This window comes from Gavia stellata, chromosome 14 (genome assembly GCF_030936135.1).
Source record: "Gavia stellata isolate bGavSte3 chromosome 14, bGavSte3.hap2, whole genome shotgun sequence".
Lineage (NCBI taxonomy): Eukaryota > Metazoa > Chordata > Aves > Gaviiformes > Gaviidae > Gavia > Gavia stellata.
Genome location: NC_082607.1, coordinates 20,517,042 through 20,537,548, shown reverse-complemented (window position 1 = coordinate 20,537,548; position 20,507 = coordinate 20,517,042). Strand labels below are relative to the sequence as shown.

The 20,507-nt window shown below is 46.1% G+C and overlaps 1 protein-coding gene across 2 annotated transcripts in view; it reads right to left on the bottom strand.

Annotated features, from left to right (window-relative positions):
• Positions 1 to 20,507, bottom strand: part of PAK3 (p21 (RAC1) activated kinase 3) — a 76,237-nt gene that overhangs the window by 38,825 nt on the left and 16,905 nt on the right. The window lies entirely within an intron of this gene.

Below are 20,507 nucleotides of genomic sequence, written 5' to 3'. Positions count from 1 at the left end.
CAAAGGAAATTAATTCCAAAGTACCAATTAAAAACTTTCTTGCACATAAAAATGAGCAATACGTTTGCTTTAAAAATCGATCAAAACCTAAGCAGGAAAATGATCATATCCTGAAGACAATTCAAGTCTTCCTCTTTCTGTCCCGCTACCACACAGGTCTGTTACCATGGGGTGGTTTGTGGCACAGCGCTGAGAAACAGCACCAGAAAGCCCCAAGAGTAGGGTACACCAGCAAGGAATGGACACGTACAGTCTTCTGTTGATCGCTAAGAACAGGGGTACTGATCTAAGGAAAAAATACCCAGAAATTGTTACAAAACTTTCAGAAGTTGGGAAAACACAGGGCAGGTGAGACTTTTCAAATTCCTAATCTTTCTAGTGTATCTTAAATATTAAAATTCAAGTCTGGATTAAGCAGTTGGTTTACCAAACCAGCAACACTTGGTAAAATGCACTGTTTTAAGACCTGAAAATAGAGTATGATTTCAGACAGATCAGATGTGTTGTGGGCTATACTGCATATTTTTAAAGGTTACAATTCTACGGGCACCTTGCCTTCCAGCCCCTCTGAAATCAGTGTGCCTCCTTTTATGGAAGGCACATGCAGACCACGGTGCGTCTGTTATGGATCTCTCCTTGTGCTGATTCACAGATAACCCAAGCTATTGCAGTCATCAGCTACTCTCTTAAATTTAAAATGAAGCAACTTATGTTTTTCAGCTGGGGAAGGCGTAGGTCTTTTTCCCAGAAGTATCAGCCAAACATGGTGACGGTCACTTACACAAAGAGGTCCTGAAGCTCAGCTGGTAACAGCATTGCTGTTCTCACTTTGCTCAGGACAAGCTGCCATGGTTGAGGGTTTTCAGAGTTGTTTGGGGTTTTTTGAGAACCGAGGTTAACATTTTCAACAATTGCATTTATTTTGATATAGCTGGAATTTTGCCAGGATTTCCAGCTGATATATTAATAGGGGATAACCAAATCCACATTGCCTTAACTGACAATACCTTCCACGTAAAAACTAAATGACCAACTGAAACATTTAGAGATGTTCACTCTAGACTGTTTTTCATGACATGGGCATTTTAGCCTTTGTTACCATTTTCAAATTACCACACATAAAATGATCACTTCTTTTTTTTATTACTTGACTTACATTTTTAATTTCATCTAAATGAGATCCCAAAATGCCAGATCTGAGATGCAAAGCATCTGCCCAGTGACAAGAACAACAAACGAAATATACCATCACATCTCTTTTGCACCAGTCCCTGGGTCCACAAAGTGGGGCTCCTGAACATCTGGATCCCCAGGGGATCCCGGGGACCCAGCCCGGGCGCACAGGGTTGAAGACCCTAGCAACAGCTGGTCCCAGCCCTCTCCCCAGTGCATACAGCACGAAGCAGGGATCCTGGAGATCTTGATTCACAAACGTGCACTTGAAGACGTTACTGACCCCACTTGCTCACCTCCATCAGGCGAGCGGTTTGTATGAGCACCCTTCCCAGCTGACTTCATGAACTGGTTTGTGTTAAATTAGCCATCGGAGCTATTCTGGCATATTTTGCCTGTGGCAGATGAGGGAAAGCTCAAACAATTGCTCTGCTGGTAGATCAATATGGTGTTCAGCAGCCAAAGAGGATGTCTACTCGTAAGCTCAAGCGCTACGTGACCTGCTAGACCCTCCCTACACCACAGAGTTGCTCACCTCCACCTGTATACTGCACAGGTAATCCTGACCCACGGGCAGCCCCCGACCAGGTGCTGTTCCCTATAGCTTTGCCTTTAAGCCTAGAAGTGTGGAAATGATCACTCCCTCTTAACGAATGAAGTCATGTATTGGAGGCAGCTGTCAGACAGAAAGAACATTTGGAAGACACCACCTGGGAAAGCACAGAAGTGATGATCCTTCACAGAAGACCGCGGTCCCCAGCACGGGCACGGGCCCCGCAAAGAGGGCTGTGCCGCCACAGCCCAGCTGCCCAGGTAGAGATCTGCTGGGAGACCTGCTCTGGCGAAGGGGAACATGGCCCCCCCTCCTACGGAAGCACGTATGTAGGCAATAACTTGTTTTACACCACCAAGGAATAGCTATAATTGTGCCCAGGCTAGGGCTTGTGCTGATCTAACTTCCAAGTACAGACTAGCCTACTTACCTAGAGAACTAAATGCTTTTGTAGATTTAGGTCAAACAGTTAACATAATTACTAATCTTTGTGATTTCTATCCTGAAATGCAGAAAGTTTTCCAGTAATAGTGGGGGGGAAGAGCCAGTGATGAAAACTACTGGAAGGTAACAGGGAGAACTACACGTGCCATGCGTGTTATCCTGGCAAAGGGAACGTGCACGATGCCCAGGTATTTCTGCACAGGGACGCGCAAGGGAGTTCCCAGCTTCTGAAGCCTGACAGAGACGTCTGGACATGGCTCCCTGTCCTCCAGCAGTTCTCACCGACTAGGAGCTTCTGTCAACAGAGGCTTTTACTTTCTCTTTAACCCACCTACAAATCCTTTTCCAGTGCCAAAGACAGCCTTCACTCCCTGAGACCGCTGCCGTGCGGCTGACCACAGAAGCACCAAGGCACGTTTTCAGCGTGTTATCAAAAGCCAGACGGTTATTCTGTGAAGTTCATTATAGGGCACAAAGTTTCAGCTGTCCCTCAGAATGGGACAACTGTATCTGTCACTGTATCTATTTGTAAACAATGCCACTTTGCTGAAATAGGTCCTCCCATGGGATTTCATTCCACAAAGAATACTATTAACGGTTTCTGGCCCAATTTGCCTATGATGTAATTATTTCCAGGATTTTGAAAGGAACACTATATTTTGTTCAGAGCTGTTTCAGGCTCAGTTTCAAGAACTGCACAAAGCTCTTTTATTCACTCCTAAACCAAAAGAAAAAAAGCAGGGGGAAGATAGCCTAAAAGGTTTAACGGTTGGTATTAACTTTCTAAAGCTAGTCTAAATGAAAACTAAAGCAAACCACAAGGCAATACACACTAAGAGAGTTACCATTTATCGTTTTCCTGATCAGAGCCCATCTGCTCTTCCATTCATTCTAATTTTGAGAATTTCCATGTACCACTGCATTACGACAAAAGAACATTCACATAAGACTTCAGATTTTAAGTGTTTTGTACTAATTCACTCCAACCTTAACACAGAGAAAACCTGTAAAGAACAGAGGGCCAACAAGAGGTATTCAGCTCAGAAACTTCCCAGGTTTACATTGCAGAGAAGTGTCAACAGCCTGATAGCCCAAGTCAAACTCTATCCTGGGGCCAGGTTTTCCTGTCGTAATAACAAGTCCTTGGTTCTGCTAGTCTTGTTCTGCACAGGATGACCCCATCCAAAACCACCTTCTGTCTATTGGAAGTTATTATGCCATATCCACATATTCAGTCAAACAGTCAAATTCTGGTCTCTGTTATGAGAATGCCCTTCATAACATGCTTTAACTTTCGGTCAGCCCTGAAGTGGTCAGGCAGTTGGACTAGATGATTGTTGTAGGTCCCTTCCAACTGAAATAGTCTAGTCTATTCTAAAAGCTAATGATCTTGATTTCTTACAAATGTGAGGTTCACTGAGAATTTCATTCTTTGGAGATTACCTTTCAAAACAAAATGCTTTCACTGTTCTCATCTGACAAACAGCAAGCATGCAATGAAGCACTCCTAGGAAACCCTTAGCAAAACAGTGCATTCAGCCTCCTGATTATAAGATGGGGTTTGTACCCTTTTTCTCATGCCCAGAAATGATAAATACTGCCTCATTAAGTGCTGCAGCAGCACCAATCCTGCCTCCCAAAAATAATCTCTGCTATCTCATCCCCTTCATACACCTCTTGTTCATACAGACACAAGTCTCTCCGCTCAAAACACACATCAGTTTCATGAGTTTTTGCGACGCTTCCTGGCTGGCTCCCAGGCAACCTTGCTCCTTGTAATGCTGCTTTAACTCGACATGCAAGGTGTTGATGATTGCATTCTTACCGGGAGAGAAATGGTCACGAAACTTCCATTTCTTAGGTGCAAGATGAGTTCTCAAGTCTCTGACTTCATGCTGACTAAGTTTCTATACTTCAAGAAGCACATAATGCACCGAAGACCATCTCCCAAAGAAGCTATTGAAAGCAAATCCGTCAACAAGACAAAAAAACCTTCCAGTTCCCACCTGTATCAGAATTGCAAATCCTAGGAGAACAATGCTGAAGTAACATACTCCATGCCCAAAGGATCACAAAATCCACAGGACTTTGACTGAAGGGTAGGTAGCAGTTCCAGGGTGCCTGAGCTAACATTCCAGGGTCCCTGAGCTAACATTCCAGGGTCCCTGAGCTAACATTCCAAGCTCGGGGAGACAGCGTGGCATTGGTTTACACTCCTGTCACATTTTTTAGACATCCTGCAGCCTTGAGCGCTGGAGACTAAATTTTGAAAAAGCAGAACTGATATTGCAGAATAATTCTGCAGCAGAGACGAGATCCTGGTAAACCCTGCACGCAGATCTGTGGAACACTTCTGAGCGCTGCTGCAATACAGCTCCCATTGCACCTTACCGTACCACACCAGAGCTGTGAGAGCCACCCAGGCTGTCAGCAGGGACAGCTTTTGGAGGTGGCCAGCCTGTGCTCGCCAAGAGGATGGAGTGCACAATCAGCAGGATTTTCCTCATCGCCGTCCTCAGAGACCCCATTAGTGCAACCAAGGCAGTGCTGGTAACCCTTTTAAAAGAATTTGGTAAGATAACAGCATGTGTGCAACAAAGAGGACCGATACCCAATAACTACCTACTTCCAGAGAAAATTCCTTTCAATGCCCATTGACTTTAAGGAAGCATTTGAAGAAACAGACTGTGGTACCAAAATACAAAAGCGTATTTGAGTATGTTAGCTCAGGCTTCACAGCCAAGTGGCAAAAGCTGAAATAAAATTCTCAGCCAGGTCAGTTGCTTCTGCACAACTACTACAGGGTTAGAGAAGACGATCCAACGTCCCTTCCCTTCCCCTCCACCTCTTCCAATCACCAGTTTTGTTCACAGTAAAGACAAACATTGACTTTAAATATACGGCATTCGGCTTCCCCATGGCTCAATTCCCCCTTTGCAAAAGCCTGTCTTACAGTATTTTTGCATCTAGTTCCTGCCAAGCTAGGGAGAGGAAGGAAGATATTTGAAGCACCCAAATGTCTTCAAAAACACACGCAAAAAAATTGGTTCAATTCAGTTCAAGTTCAGAGCAGAATCTCATGCTGGGCCTTTATCCCAGTAGGCTCTTCACCCCTGTGTATCTGGGGAGTACTGTCTGTAGATAGATCTTGAATAGCTTTCTTAGGTTAGTCACGTTATTTCAAAGTCTGCAGCATTCAGACATGACTGGTTCCAATTAAAACTCACAAAGAGTATCCTGTTTGCAGAGACACTGGTGTTCATTTTCAAAGCCTCAGAGATACTATTGCAGCTTGGGATGCAGCAGAACGGTTTCTAAGATCCCTTGCCTGGAAGGAGCCATGCCAATTTTCAGGCAGTAGCTTTGCAAATGTAACTTGAAGATGCAACGCTCGCTCTTTGTTTATAAATATACTTCCTGCAAAAAGATATTTTATTACTTAGTTATACGGGCCAAATTCTGCTCCCAGTGATATTCATCCATTTCCCAGAAATCAATGGTGATGTAACTGAGAAGGATTCTCTGTAGCTATTGAGTACTGAGACACTCTGTTAAGTACTATCTGCAGGTATTTATACAGTAGTTCCCAGCCCAGTTGCAGGAGAACTGTATTTGCTTTCTACATCTGCACGTTTACTTGCAGTTTTCTTAAAGTTCATTTGAAAGAGCAGCCAGTTAGTTGCACAGAATGGATGCAGGCATGGTTTCACTACTTACGTGAAAGGCATTTTTCTCTGCAAAACTTGGTGAAGTTCAAATACAATACTGATGCCTTTTTGATAAAATAAGGGCCATATTCAGCATCAGCTAAAGCAGACACAACTCCGCCTGGGCACCCAGGGTCCGTAACGCTGCCAGGGCGCCCTGTGCTCGGCTGCTCCCAGCCCTGGGTGCCTGCAGACTAGGGGTGGGTGTGCGGGGCCGGCTCCGCAGGCAGGGCAGAGGCAGCCAGGGTGCCCGGGTGCCTTTGGGAGTCAGGACGTCTTTCTGGGAGCTCCCCAACATGCACGTGTTGCAAAACAACCATTGCGTCCCTTCTTTATACAACCCTGAGAAAAGGCAGCATTTGCACAAACTGCAGAAGGAATTATAACCCTGGAAACCGTAACAGCAACGCTTCGCTTTCACGCTGCCTTTCATATATCTGTCTCAAAACACAATACAAACATTTGCCAATTAAGCCTCCCCATTCCCCTCACAGGCAGGTAAACATGCTCTGAGCTGAACAAATTATTCAATCTGAGTAATTTTTTTGATGAATGTACTCTCTGTTTCTGTTTGCAAATACCCTGCAAGCAGCTTATGATTTCCTCCAATATATTCATTTATTCAGAAGTTATCCTCTGAAACTTGCAACAAGTAACTTCTGGCCTCTGAACTAGCTGTTCATTAGCAGCTCTCTGTGTGGAGGGGATATTTTGAATTCAGGTTGTATCCAAGCAAAACCACCCGGGTCACAAGGACTTGCAACTGTTTCTTTCTGAGACGGGATAAACAAGATTCTGTTAGGAATTGCAGCATTAAGAGCTTTACTAAGTGACTTACTAATACCGGTTTAAAATTCACCCTTGACAGTGCACTTGCAGCGATAGTGTCAAAAAATGAATACAGGAGGGATGTGAATGCAGTAGCTGTGAATTTAATGGTTTTGACCACGTATTTCTTCAAATTTAAATTACGATGTCCTTTGTCTGGACCTCAAGAGTCACCCAGTTAAACTGCTAAGAGCTGGGAATGGACTGAAGCAGTGGAGCTTGTCACAACTGATAAAAGTAACCTGCAAAGGTATTTTTTTTCCCCTTGCTTAATTTACATTTGACAGCATTTTTCAGTAAATGGCCTTCAAAGATCTCTCCTCTTCAAACGCCCAGCCTACCTATCTAACTACATGTCTTTCCACAACTCTTTCAACTCGTTCTCTGCAAACTGCCAATGCAACCACAGGCAACACTTACAAAATGCATCTGACTTTCATCTCACAACACCCTTCAGCCCACCCGCCTCTTCCCACGCGGTGGAAACTCGCTGCCGCTCTGCAGGATCCCAGTACCCGCTCCCACTACAAAAGCTTCACGGCTCCTCACACAGGTTCACTCTTCCAAGTGCCACAAGCATTGGGACTTGCCCAGGTTTTAACAGAGCACCTCTCACCTTCCCTCTCCGTACAAAGCCATGGCTCTTCAGGCCGTGGTCCCAAAAAGCAAAACATGGGATTATTTTTGCATCGCTAAATGTTTAAAGTTGTTAGGTGTATATTTAAGGGCTGTGCTTAAGCAGTGCTTAACGTATCAGATAACGTGAACACGGACACTGAGGCTTCAGCGTAGCTGCAAGACACCGTGAAAGAAAAACTGGAGAGAGTAAGAGTCCCTCTCCACCCCGCTGGGAGGGGGCTGAGCCCTACAGCACACCCCTAGCCCAACATATTTTCTTTGTGGGTGTGTTTTTAATCACATCAAAACAAAAGCAATCCCTTCGAACTGCGCTTATGCCGGGATCCGAGCCACTCACTAAACCACTTGAACTTTGGGATGGTTGCGCGACCTGGGAGGGGAAGAAATGTGCGTAGAGAGGGTGCGGAGCAGCAAAACAGCTTTCCACATGAAACCTTGTCCAGGCATTGTAATTAAACCTCAGAACAGCACAGCAAAAGAAGGAAGTATAGTCCTACGGGTTACACTAAGTGGGCACCTCGCAGCGTCCCAGCATCAGAAGATGGCCTGCAAAGTGGTTGCAAAACCACCTAACGCACGCAGTGACGTAACTGAAACAAGCAAATGAAATGGGAAAGGGGGAGTACGGGTAGTACGTGCGTGCTCAAAGCTCGGCTGCCAAGAAAGCCCCTGTGGTAACTCTATGCCAGGCAGCCTCTTGGTCATTATTATTATTATTTTAAAAACGTTGATGGCATATGAATTTTAAATCATTAAGAAACATGCTTTTAGGGAACTATTTTTGATAGGAAAAGTGACATAACTTCATCTGACAAAGGTATGGACACATCACACCCTGATGATGCAGAAAAGCTAGCTGGGTCACTAGGACACTTCTGCCACCCAGAGAGAGCACGCGGAGAGCTTCCACCCTCCTGGCTGCCTTGGGAAGAGCCACCAGTGCCTCATACCCAAGCCCAGGCAGCTACGTGGGTATTTTTGTCACGTTTTTTGAATCGTGATTTGAAACAAAAAAGTTGTGCTCTAAGCCATTAAATCTGGAGACGTGCTTATTGGACTGCCAGAGCAATGGACACTCCAGAAGGAGCTAAAGAGGAAACAGTGAAGGACACCAAAATGAGGTGGAAGCTCCCAGAACTATCTCCATGGGGCCACAGCCTTTTTTTTTTTGCCTTTTTTTCTTTTTCTTTTTTTTTCCTTTTAATGTAACGGAAAACACTTCTCTGGGATTGACAAGAAATAATGAAAAAGTACCTAGAAAAGACATTCATATGCAAGAGGAAAACCCAAAAATCTCACCACTCCCTCTTTTCCTTTTTATTTGCACAGCTGAAGGGCGTCACAAAGCAGAAAAGGAGGTCTCAAAAATCAACTGTGCCTGTCAAATCTCCCACATTCCACAGGACTGCATCCCTTGCCCTTGTCTACACATGAAACCATCTGTGTGAAATGAAGTGCGGATTTAAACCATTGTAGATAGACTGAAATAACTCTCCATACAGACTTTATTGTTCCTAGCTCAGAGCTTAAGCCTCAGGTTCACTTCTGTTCTCCAGGAGGAGTCAAATGTAAACCAAGAAAAGCTACTTACTGGAGACACCAATGTCGCAACTGCAGCAATAAAAATTTCATGACCTTAACTTGGATTAAAACAGCCAAGACAAATTGTTTGAGTTCTAATTTGAGCTAGCAACTTGAAGTGAATTCTGAAGCAGTGTCCAAGAGCAGGTATGAGAAGCCAGCTCCTTGGTGCAAGCTACATACGGAAAGACAGTTACAAGCAATCCACTTGCTGTGACTTAATGAGTCCTTTGAGCGTGGCCACAAAGCCTGCCCATGCCCTTTCCTTCTTGCATCCTGAAAGTGACTTAAATGCTTTCTAACTGACAATCAAAATGGACCAGTCACCGACCCCAACTCAGCTGACGGGCAGTAATCCTTCGGCCACAGTAAGGCTCTGTAACCCATGTTGCTGGATTTTTTGCAGGTTCAAGCTGCACACTTGTTGGCTCCCTTAGTTGGCCAGTCAAGACAAGGACAGAGCAAAAGGACCTATGCTCTCAGACATTGTCTTTTTCTGGTACAAAAGAGCATTCGTGCTGGGAAGCCTTATAGCAGTGTCTCTGCAGCGGCTTAACCAAGGGGCTGTGATTATGAGAGTTCAGCAGGAGAAAGGCAAAGCCCCAAAGCAATCCTGAGAACCCAAACCCGGGGTTGCTCTTTACAGCAAGTTAGAGCACAACAGCACCTCGACACTTGAAACATTAATCTGACAGGGTTTGAATACCCATATTTATATGGTGGGGAGTACGCTAGCCTTGCGTTCAAAGATAACAACTCTTGAAACTCAGCACAAGAGTTTCACCCCTTCTCTCATCTTCGCTGGTGAAGATGTGTTGAAGGTGAATCTACACTAGCCTAGTAAGGTACCAGGCTATCATGCATGCTTCACCTACACCTGAGAAATACCTCAGGAAAAATCATGCTGTGGTATAGCATCAATGCCAATGTCTCTTGTTTTACATGTGATGCCTGTCCCTTTCTGCAGAAAAAGAAACAAAGCTCCCTTACACCAATGTATCTGGAACCACGTAAGGGCGATGTCATCACTTCATACTGGCAGGAAGACACTGCTTTCTTGTGTTGACACAGCTTCAGGACAGGCAGGTTGAACTGCCAGTTCTTCCACTGGCCTTGGACAGCTTGGGAGTCTCCTTACCATGTTCTCCTACCTTTTATCCTCTCTTCCTCACTTCCTGTGCCTCCCTAGTACACATGCATTTGGGTGCAAGGTTTGTCTCCAACTTACATGCACAGCACCACACAATGGTCTGTGTCTACACTCTCAGCAGAGCAACACACATTTGCCCACCAACCCCACCGTTTGCACCCTCTTAAAATGGACTTGGAGCATCCCAAGGCAGAGAGCTGAGGTCTGTTTCGCAGAGTCTGCTCTGTCGCACCAGGGGAAAGGCTGACAGCGCTACAAACCACCAGCACGGGAGCTTGAACGTGGGCACTCTCAAGCAGAGTTTTGATCCCTGGCTACACCCAGGCTAAAAACCAGCAATCTGGGCAGAGCATTCACCAGTCACAGGGTTTGGCAGACGTAAGCTTGCTCTCATCATTGTTCTCTCTCTTACCATATAAATGATATCAAAGGAAACCTCTTCTTGCTTGGACTTCCATAATAATTTTTTTTTTTTATATATAAAAGTCCTTGAGTTCATATTTTTTGGGCACCCTAAACTCCTACTGAACTCCAGTTGGTGCATGAGGACTGCTTTTAATAAACCACTGGGCATCTTGCCTATTATGTTTTTCATTTTGTTTACATAAAAAAAAAGAATCAAAGGTTTGGAAGAAGAAAGAGAGGGAAAAAAGAAAAAAGGACCAGTTTCCCTGCTCCTTATACTCTCTGCAGGTGTTGGTGCTTTCTCTGCTCTTCCACAGTTTATTCTCTGCTTGACATACTCCCAGAAGACGTGCCAGGATAAACACGACCGGCTGAACCCCCCCACCCTAGCACCATTCCAACGCACGCTAACGATGTTCACCAAAGAAATGGCCATGGCCCTTCCCCTGCAACGGTCCCCACGGGCACACCAAGAGCTGGTTTGGCCTGGCGACGCACACGTGCAGCTCTCCAGGAGGCCAGCACGAGGGAGGGTACGCCGTGCCGACTACGACTCCCCTCTGCTGAAGCACTGGCCCGTGCCCCACTAGACACACGCAGGCCAAGCCAAAACCACTACACCACTGTGGAAGAGATGAGGAAGCAGCAATAGCATGCCAGTAATTGAAAATTATAGACAGTTGCCATCTTCTAGCACCTTCCAGTCACCTTTTAGCTCATTTTGCCTTCGCAATCCTTAGTCTGCAAGTTGAGAAACTCGCTGTAGTAAACAACACTAAATCCCTGTGACGGAGGAGGATGAATCTGACATTTAGAAGACTTAACTCAAGGCCTCCCCAGGATTGCCAGGCAGAGTTGGGAGGCGAACCCCACTCCAAGAAGGAAAAATAAAGAATAGGAAGTCCTCTGGATGTCTCCAGCTGCTACTGGGGCTGAAGACAAAGACCTCTTATCAGGAGAGCATGGGATGGACTTTCAGGCCTCCAAATGCCACAAGCAGAGAGAGAGACCAACACCACACAAGAAGATTTGCTGTACTGATCCTTGCAAGACATCATGGTGTATTTGGAAGGACACAGCTCCTGCCTCCAGGTAAGGAAAGGGCAAAGCCCAGGCTGCCACATGCCTTTCACCCGGGAGGTGGAGGCGTTCCAGATTCTCCATCATCTCTTTAGGGCACTGGGGCAGGAAGGCATTCACATCCCCATTTACTTCCTCACGGACAACATTTTGTCTTTTATTCTTTGCCAGGCCTTTTATTTACAGCTGACTAGCTTCATATATCTAACGTTCACCTGCTACGTTAGTGATCTTATCGTGCGTAATGGCATACCTACCTTGGGGGTATTACGGAGCTGGAGCAGTCAGAGGGGGTAAATGGAGCAGTTGCTGTGTGCACTTATTTATTTCCAGTTGCCAGCTAGACCCTGGCTTCAGAGCAGCGGGATGGGAAGACTAGGAGAGCAAATGTACAAATGCTATTCTTAAACAGGTCAGGGGAGAAACGACACCTATATGAAGAAAGCAAGATCCACACACTAGATCTGTTGTTTTCTCAGCTGCCACAATGGTCTGGTATTTTTAAACTGCTGAAACAGGGATTCAGCAATTAATGCCTATTTGCTCAAAAAAAAAAAGATCTTCTGAACAACTACACACCTCAAAGCCAGAAGGGATATGAAACTGGATCTCCTCTCTTCAGGACCAAAGAAAATTATCACAAATCCTAATTAGAGCAACTGGTAGGTATCTCACACTTCTGGGTTTCACTCCTCTTTCCTGCAAATTTTCACTAGGACAAACCACTTAGCTTCTCTGTACAGCCACAGATGCCTTGTCTGAAGAACCTGGGAGCGCATTTGTAAGTCACTGATTGCAAAAGGAGACAAATCTTTTGATATAAGCAGACAAGAGCCAAGCCACGTCTGTTCCCAACACATCAGGGTACCCCCATCTCTGAAGGTCTCTGTCCAGAATGTGCGGAGCCATCGGCACTTGCTCCTTTAAAAGGGAAGCACCTCTATTGCTCAGTAGGTGTTTCTAAAGCAGCCTGAGGTCCTAATGCAAATCCCTATAAAAGTACAAACTCCCAGAGCAGCAGTTGACACTAACGGAATCTTGCATCAGGTCAAAGAAAGCACCAAAAATAAGGAACCATCAAAAAGCACAGAAACAAGTAAACAAACAAAAAAAGCAAGGGAAGAGGAAAGAGGACAACAACAGGACCCAAAATAGATTCCTTGTGCCAGGCACACATCAGATTTATGGCATAAAAGCTTTGCAAAGAAACTTGTTCTTAAAACAGCTCATCAACATTTACCCCGCTGCTGGCTGAAGCCTACTACTGTTTGACACCCCCTACTTTCTATTTACAACAACTTCAGGCCTTAAAAGAAAACTGAAGTATATTAATTGAGGATTTTATGAGGCACGAAATGACAGTTGCGTTGTTAAATATTCTGTAAGAAGCAAAGCAGGCTGAGAACTGGGGCGGACAGCAGAGAAGCAGTATCGAAGGTCAGAAGACGTCCAAGAAAATCTTAACACCTCCTCTCCCTGTCTTATCCTCCAGTCATTACAAACATGGGCCAAGGGTTTGGAGGTGCACTGCTCTCCCCAGGCATGCATCCACAGGTGGGCACTCAGGCACACAGCCTGGAGAGCCTGCGCGAGGGCAGCGAGATGGCCGGCGAGGAGGCAGATCCCGCTGCATCGACGCAGCACTGTGCCTGAGCAAACGCACCTGATACACAGAGACAGTACCGAGACAGAGACGGCTCACGACCAGCCGACTTGGAGAGCAGACAGAAGATGGTATGTCTCCCTGCTTGCTTTGCGTAGAGCTGCAGAGCCTTGCCATTCTCTTCTGGCAGCCTTCAACGGGCCTGCACCCCACCGTGCCCCACTCCTGGTACTGACAAACCCTTCTGACTTTTGAAACTGTAAAGAGCATTTCCACGCGTACACAGACAGCAGCAACTGCACCTCAAATGGGTACCTGGCTACAAGGTGCCCACATCCACAGTGAGCGACGTAGGCATATCCCTTCCCAGGTCCCATCCCAGGAGGAAGAGTGGAAGCTATGGGAAGATGGTGGGATACAAGGGAGCTGGCAGCACACCGCCAGCCTCCGGGCTCACAGTACGCCCAGCTCTGCCTTGGAACAAACCAGTGCCTGGAGCTGGTCTTCACCAGGGGACAGGAGCAGGGCTCTGCCTGTTGTTTCGGTCCCTTGCCGGGCATACGGAGAGGCAGAGTCACGTGCTGAGGGTATAAGCATGGGGCACCTGCCAGAGACTTCACAAATGGCCTCGGACAAGTTACTCGTTGTCTTTGTGTGTCTGTAGATGGGAAGTTGCTTCTGTTTCACCAGATCTATCAGACTTCAAAGAACCTAATAAAGAGCCAGTTTAGTTTCAGAAACCTGACAGCAATCCTGTTGTTAGCCAGCACACAGTACACACAACACAGCGTCAACAACCTGGATAGCAAGCGAAGAAGAGTAAAAGGCCGACAAAATACCTCCTGGGCCCTGAAAAAACAGGAAGTACTGGGGGGGGGATATCCAACCTCTGGAAATACTGGATTGCTAGGGAAAAAAAGTCAACAGAAGCAAGAACAGAGCCTGTACACTCATCTGTCCTTGAGGAGGAAAAGACAAGAAAAACGGAGGTGAAATTATTTTATTAAGTGGCAGAAAAGTAACAAGCAAGAAAGAGAAAAGAGCAAGACACTGTTGCCAGGGACAGTGTCTAAAAAAAACCCAACAAAACCCTCGTAACAGCTGATATATTGTCTGATCTCAGACAAAATGAACCTGTCTAAAGGCACTATTGTTTAGGCAAAATCATGAAGCAGAGAAAAGAATAAATGCTTTGGTTACAGAACCGTGCGTCACCATGTCTATGTGTAACTCTAGAGATACTAGAGGTCCCTTAGTGAAATAGGTAACGGCCTGAGACTTGCACCATGCTGGTTTACAGGGGAGCCTGCGAGGCTCCCGATCTAGCTCTAGAGAAATGCCTCCAAACAGCACGGCCATCTGAACCATCCAGCGAGCGTGGAAGAGAGTAGCAGGCCCAGAGAGCGAGAGCATCTGCACCAAGGAAGAATGCAGTTAAAGGAAGCACGGAGAGACAGACTGCCTGAAAATACGGGCTTTGGGGTCCAGAGCACAGTACAGAAAGATACGCAAAAAGAAAAATACTCAGCTCAGAGCAATGGGGTAAACACGTACAGGAAACAGAATACCTTTACAATGCAGTTTCGCCAGAAAGTAAATAACAATAGTGAATGCAGTGACTGGGGATGCTCCTGTGAAAAGAAGGATCTCTGCAGTACAACCTCAGCAAACGATCAGACTCTTAATAGTCAGGCTCTGAAAAAGAAGCTGCCAGCCATTCTACAGCTATGTTTGTTGCTGTGCCATTAAATCAAAGACCAATTTGATTCCAGCTGGATTGTAGAGCCAGCTGCAACGGTAAGAGGCAATCTTAAACTGGAGAAATGCCACCAAACATTAGAAACAGAAAAAGAAAAAAAAATGTTCTGAGGTCAGTGGGCAAATACAAGTTGCTGATAAAAAAAAACCTCACAAAACCAGAGGCATTATCACTTTGGCTTGACAGAAGCTGACAGGCAGAACCATCCACTGCTTGGCAGCAGGGCCATGCAAACATGAAGTGATAAACATATTTGATAAATATTATCATTTTCATAGAAACTTATGTCCCTAGAAGGCCTTAGAAGACAATAGACTTTGATTAAGAAACAGAAAAAAAAATACCAGAGAGAACACACTAAACCAATTAAAAGCCACACTAACTAACAGTTCACAAAGACTAACCGTGATCTAAGAATCATCACTGAGTTAAGCTTGTTCCTAGTGAGGTTAATTCCTGGCCTTGCATTTACACCTAAGGCCTTTAAAGAAATTCTTAGAGCAAAAGATGCGATGAGCACTTTTCAGTGTACTGAGCTGGAGAAGCTCTGCAGACTCTGCACCACCACTATGAAGTCTGGGAACACGCGAGGCCACCAGCACACACTGCGGTGACAGGCAGTGCTAAGGGACCAAGAACCTCCATCCTAGGGCTCAAGGGTCCTCGGCAGCAGAGCGTGGGGTCGGGGAGCATGGCCACCTGACGGGTCCCACCCCAGCGGGAAGGGCCGCTCACCAGCCTGCTGTCTCCAGCACGCGGGGCAGGGCTGGCGGCAGTCACGGCCAGGAGCTGGGAACACAGGCAGCACAGCCCCGGCTGCCTGCTACCGAGCTAGAGACCTAGATCAATCCCTACCTCTTGAGCCACTCAAAGCAGCTGGTATACAAGAAGTTGCTCTGCCACTAGCATGATTTTGTCACCTCCTCCCTAATTTACAGCCTTAGGCAGATGCCTGCTTTTCCATGCCCTGTCCTGAGGTACCAAAGTCCTACACAGCAGCTCGGAGCAACACCAAGATGCCTCAGAAGCACATCCAAGAACAACGAGCATGGAAAGCCAGTGACCCATCCCACTTACCAGCTGATGCCTAACAGGTCACAACGTACATTTGCTCATACAGAAAAGGAGCCACCAGCTACGGTCCCTGGAATGTGACATTTCCATCCACACCTTACTAGTCACCAGCACTGTCTGAGTCACAAGCCAGGAGAAAGGATGACAAAAACAACCCTGTGGAGTACATTCAAGGGATAATTGCCCATGTTCTTCAGAGAGCATCACCGTACAGCACGTCCCAGTTGGTCACTAATGGCAGCAAACACACGCAGGAAGGGAAACTACAGAATGCAATGTGCATGTCTCAGTGGAAGAGAAGACAGCAGATTAACACACCAAATTATTACCTAACTCCAATGGGAGACTCCAAGCGATTTCAGAGTGCTGCAGACAGTAATGCAATACTGGCTCCTTGATGGGCCAGATCACAAGAAAAAAATACTACCTTCTCTTTGCAAGACTACATGTCAAGATATACCAGCCAGCAATGTCCCCAGAGCTTCTGTTGATAACGTGCCCCATTGCCAGCCATTCTCATTAGAGTGCCACTGTCCCGGGTGAAACAAGTTACCGCTACAAAAAAACCATCTGCTTACGCCCCAATCTTTGCTAGCAGTGCTTGGCGGCTCAGAGATCCACCCCACCAGCGAGACCCACAGACCTGGGCTAGGAGAAAGCCGCAGTGGAAAACCAGCCCAAGATCTACTAGTGTAAGTGTTCAGGTTTTTCCTCTGCCTTGTGGTATATTTCAGAGGCAAACCGAAGAGCAACCTCTACAAAAAGGCACTGACCACCCATCCTGTTTGTTTAGTCTCTATACCTGAACGAAAGCATCCTCCCACTTTAAAGAGATGAAGGTACTTTTGCAAAATTAGTCATTTCTTGCAGTTCAAACAGCTCTTATTTGCTGTCAGAAACAAAATAAGTCAATAAAACCTTCGTGTACCAGAGAAGAGAAAATATTTACCTTGCATTAAGTAAACTTTTCCCAAGGTGCAGGCACAACTGTAAACAGGAGGAAACGTTAAGAAAAGAGATGGTAGAAGCTGTTCGCAACTACACACCTCAAAGCCAGAAGGGATATGAAACTGGATCTCCTCTCTTCAGGACTAAAGAAAATTATCACAAAGAACCACAAATTATTTATTAAAGAGAGCATGATACCATGGGGAAACAAAACAAAACCTAAAATAATCTAGATGCAGACATTTCTATCAAAAGAAACCAGATAACAGTACAGGGAAGACAGCTCTTTCGTCTATTATCTTTAATTCAATTCTGCTTATCAGCATCATCATTACAGCTAAAAGTGCAAAGACTTTAACACATTTAGAGTCTTACTCAATTCCCACTGAAGTCACGGAATAGACTCCAGTAATGCTGTATCAGGTTTCTACGGGCCCTTCCTATCTGAGGAGCTAAACACTCCTTTAAGAACTAAATGAATTCGGCTTCCTTGCCTTGGCGAGGAAAATGCCCTGGCTGCTTGCCCTTTCTCTGACTCAGACACACTCGGCCCAGTCCTGCAAAGGACTAAGTTCCCTCTGCTCCCACCGAAGTCAAGGGCATCTCTAAGGCTCAGCATGCCGAAAAGCAGGCTGCCTGCCACGCAGGGGCCAAACGCCAAGACGCCAGCTAGTAAATGCACAAACGCTGGGAAGAAAGAAAGCGTGAAGGCAAAGCCCAGGGCTCAGAATGGGCAGCCCTGTATCATTCCCTGTGCATGCCAGGCACGCGAAAGTCCTGCTGTACCAGTGGGCACGCTTCTCCGTTTCATCCTGGGACCTGCGAGTCTAATTCGGGCCGACGCAGGATGGTATGCACGCTTGAATGAGCCTCCACTGGAAAATGTGGGCCAGCACATCATGGTTTATTACTGTTTCATTATCTTCAGATTCAATTCAGCCTGCAACAGCTCCTAAATAAATGCAACGCTTTACAGATCTTGTTCCTGTGTTACTTTCTGTGTTTTAAAATATTCTTCTTTTATTATCTAGAAAATATTTATACAGAATGATGACATTTTGTGCACCTGAAGAGTCACTTATCTCAGGTTTACAAAGCCCTTCACCAGCTACAATTAACTAAACCCCTTGACACCATATAGGCAAATTTCAGTAACACCCATCCCTAACTCCAATAATATCAAAGCACTTTCAGAGTGATCAGTGAATCTTTATTAGACAAATCACACACTTGCCCGCAGAGCCAGGGCCAGAATCCTGGGCTTTCCACTGCCAAAAGTCTCAGCCTTTCAGTCCAAATGAGAAAAAGCACTCAAGCCAGACACTGCAGACTGTACACCACACAGCCCGTGCCAGACAAAGCTCACCCTCGGCATCAGAAGCTGAACAGAGCTTACCTGAGCTAGCCAGATACACAGGCAACCAGTCCGCAAAGAGCTTACAAATTTCGGCAATCAATGCACAGAGATTAAATTACCATTCCAAATTGCCCTAATAAATCCATAGATGTAAAAATGAGATAAATGAACAAACATGCCACCACCTGTCCCTGATATACACCCCAAGAGCCCAATCTCTTCCTCTTGCCGTCTAGCGTTCACCACTAGCAGTTTTAAGCTCTCCAGCCAAGAAATACAACTGGAGTTCCTAGGTTCTGCCCCCTGGACACACAGCATCTAATACATCAAATCTATAAATCTATATTCTGAATGAAATTGTACAAAGCATCTCCTGTACTCCAGAGAATAGCAATCATTGCCAGTTGAAGACAACGACAGCAAAATCATCTTTTGCTCTAGTGTACTGCTGCACTTGTTAGCTATCCACCATCCAGAACAGTCCAGTCCAGATAAAGGTCTATGGAAAGTCAGCTTTATCATCCCTCTACCCCTGAGCCATCAGGCGTTGTGCAGCACTCGGTGTCACCTGCCACACAGCCGTCTCGTCCTTGTAAAGGCGCATACCCTCTGCTATGTTTACCTTGACACTTTAACATTCAAACACTTGCCTACAGCTATAGGGGCAGGTGTACCTGGTCACATCACTTACTGAGTGCTCTTCTGCTACAGGCACTGACCACATCCCCTCTGCGTGTTTGCAGCCTCTGATCCCCTTCAGCTACATCACTTAGTGGCTGACTTCTTTCAAAAAATTAATCAATTCTGCTATTGACATCCCCATAATTTCTGCTGTTCTCAAGGCGAGCTAAGGTCTTTTAAATATACAGCCTTCAATATCCGAATCAAATCCAAAAATCAGAAGGGCTTTTCCCCTCCTGCCTCCCTGTGCAGGAGCGCAGGAGGAGGTGCCAGGATCTGATGTTCTCTTCTGCTCTGTAACGGACTTATCATGGGGACACCGGCCAATTGCATAATTACAATGTGCCTCAATTCCCTCATTTCTCAGGGGCTACAATTACGCTGTAACAAATCCCTGGTCACCTGGGATCGATCCTGCACTTAGGATTCTGCCTCCCTGCAGGCACGTCGCAATCTGACAGGCACAGGCCATGCTCCTGGCAGAGCCAAGGTCTCTGACTGGAGCTGGTCATGAATTTTTCAGCAAGTTACATGTCAGTGGCTTGAAAGAGACTCTTTTCATGGGAATACGCCACTGTTCTGGAAGGCTTTATCAGAAGGACGTGTCTCTGGATGAAACAGAGAGGGAACACCATTCCTGCTCCCTTAGAGAGCAGCTGAAGAAAGTGCGGACTTGGGGCTGTTAAGAGGAGGGGGAAACCCGGGTTCAACGCAGGCACCAGCCTGTCAGGTGTGCTGGCAGGGGATCCAGATTCCTCAGGAAGAGTTTTTCCACTCCTTTGTGAAAACTTCTTAATAGCATTTCTTCCACTCCCACTCTTTTCTGAAAAGCTTTAAAAGGCCTTAGTGCCAGGGAGATATAGAAGAGAAAACCATTTCCTACGTGGCCCTACGACAGGGGAAGAGCTCGGGTTCTGCTCACCGGAAAGTGGTGCTGCATACACCCAGTGACCAGGGTATCATGAGCTGAGCTCTCAAGAGTCCAAGGATCCTAGAATCTCCACTCAAGCCCCCTCCCACAAAGAGCCAGCCTGCTGGCCACCTCCCGGGGATCCTGTGTAGATTATCAATTAGTTAATGGCTGGAGAGTGCTTGGAAAAGGTGGAAGGTGAGGTATCGCTGTCATTTCCCATTATTGTTGTGCCTCTCTGACACACATGCCACAGGCAACTTGGATCTGTCCTTCCCATGACTCTGTGATGCTGGACTCAACATGAATCAGTTCTTCCAAGCACAGCATGTGAGTTATTACAAGCGAGCGATCATCTTGGCCTAGAACCTTTTAAGAGAGCTCTGGAGATGGAGGGCACAGGGCCACTCACTCTTAACACAGCCGTGTGACATCGCTCTGCCCCTTGAGACTACTGAAGAAGCCCTTCTGCCAAAAGCTACTGTTCACCCAGAAAAGCTGGCAGAAGGGAAGATGTCTGTACTAAACCATTTGTATGTAGCATCTGGTGACTTCAGGTGAAGTGCCACTGAAGGGATTTGGGCTAACTTTCCAATGCCACAGTGACAAAGGCCG